Source organism: Echinops telfairi, unplaced genomic scaffold, assembly GCF_000313985.2.
Source record: "Echinops telfairi isolate 266 unplaced genomic scaffold, ASM31398v2 ScPeMD7_7469;HRSCAF=8507_1, whole genome shotgun sequence".
NCBI lineage: Eukaryota > Metazoa > Chordata > Mammalia > Afrosoricida > Tenrecidae > Echinops > Echinops telfairi.
The window spans coordinates 10,001,844-10,009,837 of record NW_022111373.1 but is presented as its reverse complement, the minus strand read 5'-3'; the positions used below and the strand labels follow the sequence as shown (position 1 = coordinate 10,009,837).

Genomic DNA, 7,994 nt, shown 5'->3' with positions numbered 1-7,994 from the left:
AGAACTGCAGCTTTCAGTCTGGACTACAACTCAACGTAAAGGAAAGCAAAACGCCCCACAACTGGTCCAATGGACAACATCGTGATAAATGGAGAAAAGATTGAAGTTGTCGAGGATTTCATTTTAAGATCCACCATCAATGCTCATGGAAGCAGCTCTCGGAAGATCAAATGGTGTAATGTGTTGGAAAATTCCTCTGCACAAGACTTCTTTAAAATCTTGAAGAGTAAAGGTGTCACTTTGAGGACTAAGGTAGACTTGACCCAAGCCATGCCATCTTCAATGAACTCAGATGCGCACGAAAGCCGGACAGTGAATCAGGAGCACTCAAGAAGAATTGGGGCATTTGGATTATGGTGCTGGTCAGAACACTGAACATCCAATAGACTGTCAGAAGAACAAACAAATTTCTCTTGGACGTACATACGACCTGAGTGCTGCTTAGAAGCGAGGATGGCAACTCTTCACCTCCTGCACGTTGGGCAGGATATCAAGAGAGCCCAGTGCCTGGAAAAGGACCTCACGCCGGGTAAAGTAGAATGGCAGTGAGAGCAAGCAAGCCCTCACGGAGATGGATACAGAGGCTGCAACAAAGGACCCACGCAGGAAACGAATCCTTAGGACGGTGCAGGACCAGACAGCACTGCATTTTGTTGTACACAGGCTTGTCAGGGGTCACAACAGACTCCATAGCACCAGAAAGGACAACAACAACGTAAGAACAGTAAGGACCTATTCATTCACTGGGAATAGTTAGTATATGCCAGATGGAAATATAGGTAGTGGTATATATCAGTTACCAAAAAATAATTCATTTCTACTTTATTCACACTTTCCTAATGCTCTAATACAAATCAATTAGAGTTTAGTACTGGGTATTTGTGGGGATTTTTCTTTAGAAAAAAGTCTATGTATTAATCAGATATAATTTTAAATAATACTTATTTTTCAGAAGTAGACAATGGCCCATGGCCATTCACTGCAGGGGCACTGAGCTCGTGAACAGTACAAACTGAAACCGACGATGGCTGAGGACAGTGGGACTGGCTGGGTTGCTATCTTTGTGTGTTTTGCTGTCGTTTGGCAAAAAATACAACATTCCCTATTCCTGAAAGAATTGCATGGGTGACAAAGCCCTAAGAGAATGCCGTCCCTTTTTTCGTTCCACAATTGGGAGTGAGTACATATATCATAGCATTCCTTAGTTCAGTCACATCAGCAACATCATACAGTTGCTACCACATCAGTTTCCAAACATCCTTTTCCTACCTGAATTCCTTGACAACGTCTCCCTTTTAAAGGAGCCCCCGCCCCCAATCATGCAGAAATGTTTATTCTACATGCTGTACTTATAGGTTCATCAGAAAATATATAGCACAAATGCAAGAGGGGAACCCCCAATGACATAACACATCTGAGATAAACCCTAATATGAACAAACAAAACACACACACAAATAGAGCAAATGTTGAGAACCAGATCAGGTCCAGCATGCATCAGAGGGTGGATCAACCGACAATTTTTTGACTGTTCCAGTCAGGTTTATCCCTTTGATCTTCTATACTCATCTCTCCAAGGCACTCGGTTTAGTAGCCACTTTCCTCCCACCCCTCAGTTACACACAGAGGGAGACCACCAGAGGGTTATTTCCTGTGTAGTTCCCACAAATGAGTCTTGGGTTCTCACTGCCATCCACAACCTTCTGCAAACCGGATTGTCACAATTTAGGCTCTGATACTAGTGCCTCCTTCCACTTTGGGTTCTATGATTTACCATCCTAAAGTGACTGACGATGGTGTGCTTCCTCCACGTAGACTTAGTTCACATCTCACTTAGATGGCTGCTTGTTTGCAGACAAGCCTTTAAGACGCCAGACCTATTTTATCTGATAACGAGGCACCATTGAATTCCTTCGCCACATTTTGCTAAAGCACCCACCTCTTCTCTGTTCCTTCCTGAGGGCGAGTGTGGAACAGGCTCACGATTATGAACCAGTTGTTCATAAGTAAAAGGATAAAGTTTTAACAGGGTAATTTGAGGTAGACGGGATATCTGACATCATAACAAATTTATTCAATGCTTATTGCTCAGCTGATAATTTATATCACCTGATACTTTTTATATGCAAAAATACATATGAAAATATTTTAACTCTTATGCCTAATATATTTTTTCTTTTGATATAAGAAGTCACTTCTGGCAAATAACCATGAACTAACTTATGTCTAATTTTTCTTATTATCTGTTAAATGAATTTAAACTGCAACACAAATAGGAAATTACAGACAGTCGCCAAGTTTGCAAACTTCCAATTTATAGACAATTCCTACCTAAGCCTTTAATGTTATGCAAATTTTCCTTCACTGTGAAATTATTGAACCAATCCCAACTAACAACAAATTCTTCATCAGTCACCTTCACTTGCTACATGTGCAGCTTTTAAATCATTGAAAAGGCTCACTTAAAGACACAGTTAATAACGGATTGCTTTCATAACTCGAGACTGCTTATTCCCTGAAGTTCTTAGAAAGTGATTGAAATCGATAGGGGAAATGATCACACTACCTTTAGAGAACGTAAAAGGAAGGTCAGTTGCTGAACCATCCGTGCTGTCATTTCATGCTCCTTCACTAAAAGCAAGGGCATGGTGGTAATTCACACACACACACACACACACACACACACACACACACACACACACGGATACAAAGCTGTTAGGACCAAAGATCCAGCCAGCATGTCAAGGGGAGGAATTGCTGGGGAGGATCAGAACACTGCAGACAAGAAATTACCGTCAGTCTAACTGGAATGATGAAAGAACTATAAAGACTTCTGGCTATAAAGAAGCAGCTAGAAAGTGAGGCATCCCATAGATTACTTTAAGCCTCTGAAGCAATAAATGTGCTGAGGATTGGGGCTGAGGAAACAATACAGACAGCGTCAGGCGGAAGGTGATGCATGTAAATCAATGAGGCTGTGCTTTCCGATGTTCTTACTCCCCAAGAGCGTAGGCCCAGGTAGAAGCGTACGCTATTTCCACTGATAGCCAATTTGGCCACAACCACGTCACGTTGCATCTTTATTTCAGAATGCCCAGCTGAGATAAACTATCGCTGGAGGTTAAATTAAATAACCCCGTAGTGGCCAGAAATGAATTGCTTATTCTTCTTACACAAAAGGCATTGATTTGACTTTCCATTCAAATAAAAGCATGATCGTCCGTGCAGTGGGAGTTATTCTGCCCCTTCCAGTTCCCACACCTACTTCCCTGGGCTTGCTGTGTTTTTGTTTCCCCAGGCCTGTCATAAGGGGACAGTCTTCCCAGGAGGACTCTTGGTTGTAGCACAGAATGGCCAGAGGAGCAGAGACTTAACAGCACCTTTCCATCTGTAGCTTCCTCCCTTGTCCTCCTGCCAGAGATGGGCAGGGGGGCGTGGAAGTCTACGCATCTCCCCAGGTCAAGACAGCTGTGCACTGTATCTTCCCTAGAGATTTCCCGTGCGAGAAGAGGCCACCCCTTCCCAGGGCTCTTTCTCTGCCTTACTCTCTCCTGCCTCCCGCACACCCTTACCAGTTCTTTTGGAAATAATTACTTCCCTAGAAATGCTTGTCTCAATCTAAGAAAGAAGACTCTATCAGCTGTATTTTTTTGTCCTTTAGGCTCCTGGCCAAATGATACCTGTAAAACAAGCGAACGCAGGGGTTGGCTGTGAAGGTGTCCTGATTCCAGGTGTGTGTCAGTGTCAGACAGCCACCAAGGATGTCATAAGCGATGTCACTGGTGGCTGGGGGTTTAAAGGAGCAAAGAAACATCATGATCTAGGGAGACTGTGAACTTTCAAGCCAAACAGACGTGGCTGCTGTCTGGGTACCACAAATTGTGAGTATGACCTTGAACAAATCACTTCCCCACTGTCAACCTTTGTTCTGAATCAGTAAAATGGCAAAACCGACCTTAAAGCATTTTAAATATTAAATGATAAACTTTTAAAGCACCTTCTCTATATTAAATGCAAACTATTATTTTCGGGTCCCTGGGTGGTATAAATGGCTAACGCACTTATCTGCTCACCAGAAGGTTGGCGGTTCTACGGTGCTCAGAGGTGCCTGGAACGAAATGGCTGCTGATCTCGATTCAAACAATCAGCCATGGGAAACCAATCGCATCATTTTGCTTTCTAAAGGGCATGATTCATAACAAGGCAAACAGAACTGGTAAAAGCATCTGGTTTTCTACAGAAGGCCTGAGGCAAAGGCCTGATTAATTTCTGTCATTAGCCACCAGTTTACATCTGGGAGAGACTTACATGGCGATTACTTTTTTTTCTCACTATTTACCAGTTAGCTTAAGACTCGATTAAAGTAGTGAAGCTTGTGTCATCCATTTAATAAGACGTATTTATTGAGTGATTATGTCACAGAGATAAACAGATGGATTCAATACCAATAAGAAAATGAACAAATAAGCCACCAAGATAATTAGAGTTGTGAGAAATACCAGGAGGGGAAAGGAGAGAACGAGATAAAGTAACTCATGAGGGAGGGCAACAACAGCAGACAGAAGGTTCAGGCAACACCTCTCCTAGGGGACAAGATGTGAGCTGGAAGAGGGGAGTTCATCTTGTGAAACTCTGGGAAAGAACATTCGCGGCAGAGAAAACAGCCAGCGCTGAGGTGAGAAAGACCTTGGCGCCAGCAGAACTATGGTCATTGGAATCCAGGGAGCACAGTGGGAGATGGAGCCAGGACAGTGGTCAGGATTATTCCAAGGATCATGCGAGTTGCTCGTGGGTGTTTTGAACCATCTCATCTCAATGGAGTATAGACTTGGACAGCTGTTTGTTTGTTTGTTTGTTTGTTTGTTTGTTTGTTTGTTTGTTTGAAAACTTTGCTCCGAAATGCAGGATGGCACAGGACTGGGCAGCATTTTGCTCTGTTGTAGTTGTATTAAGGTTGCTAGGAGTCATATCTGACTGGACAGCCCCTAACAACAACAATACATATATCACACCCCACTTTCCTGTGATGACATTTCAGGCAGGACTTATAGCTTTACAATCAATGTCACATTTAAAACAATCCAGCCCAACACAATGTTTAAAAATCTAAAACTGAACCCTCAGGTATGGTTGAACGTTTGTTCTCTGCCTTCCGCTAGCTGACACTGGCCCACGCTGGACATGTTAGCTCTTCCACTTCTCCACCTCCTTTGGAACCCTTCTCCACAGGCATGGGGAACCAAATTTCTGCCAGAGTCATTTGGATATTCGTAGCATCACTCAGGGTCCATACAAAATTATTAACTTATAAATTAGCCTGCTGCGTTTGGTCAAACATTTAATGATCTCATCCCTAATCAGATGGCTGGAACTGCTTCTCTTTCATGAGGCATGTGATGGCTGGTACTAACATTCTTGCTGGGCCTTCTTCCTAATAGTAGTAGGCATTGGAAAAGATACAGGGAAGGAGGGAAATAGCGGTCATGTTATTGGTGCTACAATTCATCCTCATGAACTGCGGATGCTCTGTGCCATAGGCATTCAAGGGCTTGCTCCCGCACGCATAGAGCATGTGTGAATTCTTCAAGAAACCTTGCAGAAGGCACCTAGTTCTTTGTGTACACAATCTACCCAAAGTGACCCATCCAATTGACCCTCACTTCCTTTTTCTCGTTCACACATTCGGCAGCCTCTAGCTTCCAACAGTGTGGCCTAAGCCTGGCTTCCTTTCAGAATGCCCATCTGGTCAATGAAAAACTCACCACCCTTTACCTACCAAGCAGAGGTGGTGAGACTTCCACAGTGCTCACCCCTCTCTACCCTCTCTCTCGGCACATCTTGTTATCAAGTAGGCAAACAGCAGATTTGGCATGCTTGCTGCATAAGCAGACACCCAACCTACGATGGACTTGCGCCTTCTTCAGGCCCCCCACTATCAGTGGAGTAGCTCTCTTGTAGACCTCACACACTGGGATTGAAAGTTGGTAATCGACTCATCCCCAAGACAAAAACCAACCCCACTGTTATTGCATCGCTTCTGACTCACAGCGACCCTATACAACAGAGTGGAAGTGCCCCGCGGTGTTTCCAAGGCTGTATATCATTGTAGACTGTGTTGCCTTTCTCCCACAGCTCACTCCATGAGTTTGAACTGCCAACCTTTCAGTTAGCAACCAAGCTCTTTAATAACCACTGCAGCCTGAGGGCTCCTTTCTCAAGAGAAGAGAATGGAAAAGCTACCCCATTCCTCAAAAATTAACAATTCAGTAGTCCAAATTGCTCTCACTTTCTCTAATCTATCTAGATGGAGATGGAGATCCCCGGTGGCATGGTAGGTCAATGCTCCACTGCAAGCCCAACAGTTGTTGATTCCAACCCACCAGCCTCTGCCCAGAAAAACGATGTGGCAGTTTCCTTTCATGAAAATTTCATCCTTGAAAACCCAATGAAGCCAATCTACTCTACCTTAGAAGGTCATTATAAGTCAGAATTGCCTTGATGGCAACGGACTTCTTCTTCTTCTTCTTTTTTTTTTTTACTTAGACTTAGGTAGACTGGTAAGATATAAAGCGTATGAGCTATTGTGAGGATGGTGCACGACAAGGCACTTCATAGCACCTAACAAAAACACACTCTGGCATGACGAAGAGGCAGAAAAGGAGGCAGACACGATAGGCATGGCCATAAAACCAACGCTGCCCTCTCACTAAATCCTATGCAAAGATGTCTGGGGTCACTCTATGCTGTTGCCATTGAGCTGGTTCTGACTCACAGTGACCTTATGCAAAACACAATGAAACACTACCCAGTTCTGTGCCAGCCGCCCAATTGGTCCTCCGCCTGAGCCGATTGTTGCAGCCACAGTGCCAATCCATCTCCTTGAAGACCTTCCTCTACAGAATTACTACTAGTTTTGTTTAACATTAATCTTCAACAAATCATTATAAGACTATAGCAAATGTGTTATTTACATATTTCTACATAGACTATGGTCAGAACTTTAAATCTCCAGCAGTTCGCTCGGATGTTAGTTTGTATTAGCAGAGTATTGGGAAGTCATTAAAGGGCTTTAAACAAGTGTTGCAGCCATTGTATAAACTCATCTCCCTGACCATTTCTTCTCTCTCACTGACCTTTTCTTTTGTCAAGCAAGACTTCCTTTTCTAGGACTGATCTCTCCTAGTAACATGTCCAACGTAGGAGCAGGAAGTCTCGCCGTCCTCAATTCTAAGGAGCATTCTGGCTGTACTTCCTCCAAGATAAATTTGTTTGTTCTTCTGAGAGTCTATGGTGCTTTCAATATTCTTTGCAAAACCATAATTCAGATGCATCAATCAGATCATTTTCATTGTTAAACTTTTACATTCATATGAGATGTTTGAAAATACTATCTATGGCTTGGGACCGGCGCCCCTTAGTCTCCAAAGTTACATCCATTTTGTAATATAGTATAGACATAAGTTCTTCATTTGATGTGGTTGAAATATTTTCAGTGACTCATCTTTTTATTTTTGTAACATTGCCTTAAAAGTACAGGCATTCTTAATTATGGTAAACTTCAGTTTACTGACCTTTTATTTTGGTTTTATTCTTTTGGTGCTATATGTAAGGAATCTTTGCCTAGCCCAAGGTCACAAAAAAAATATTTTAACTAAATATTTGTGTATGGTAAGAGGAGGTATAAGTCAAAATTCAGGTTCTTGTTTATAAATATTTGACTGTTCAAGCATCCCTGGTTGAAAATATTGCATTTTCCCCCCCAATGGGTTGCATTTTTGCCTTAGTCAAACTGAAATATATATGTGTGTATATATATACAGTGAACCCTCGTTAATCGGTTCTAGACCCTACCGTGATAAATGAAATTCCACGAAGTAGGATTCCTTATTTGTAAATCAAATATTTTCATAGTTAGAGTATAGAGGACATGTAAAAACACCCTTTAGTCACCATTACACTCATATTACCCAATTTATTAAACGAAAAAGGGAAAAT

General features: G+C 42.5%; 1 pseudogene; it reads left to right on the top strand.

Annotated features, from left to right (window-relative positions):
* Window positions 1-453: 453 nt before the first annotated feature.
* LOC101655920 overlaps window positions 454-7,994 on the top strand; it is a 44,521-nt pseudogene continuing 36,980 nt past the window's right edge.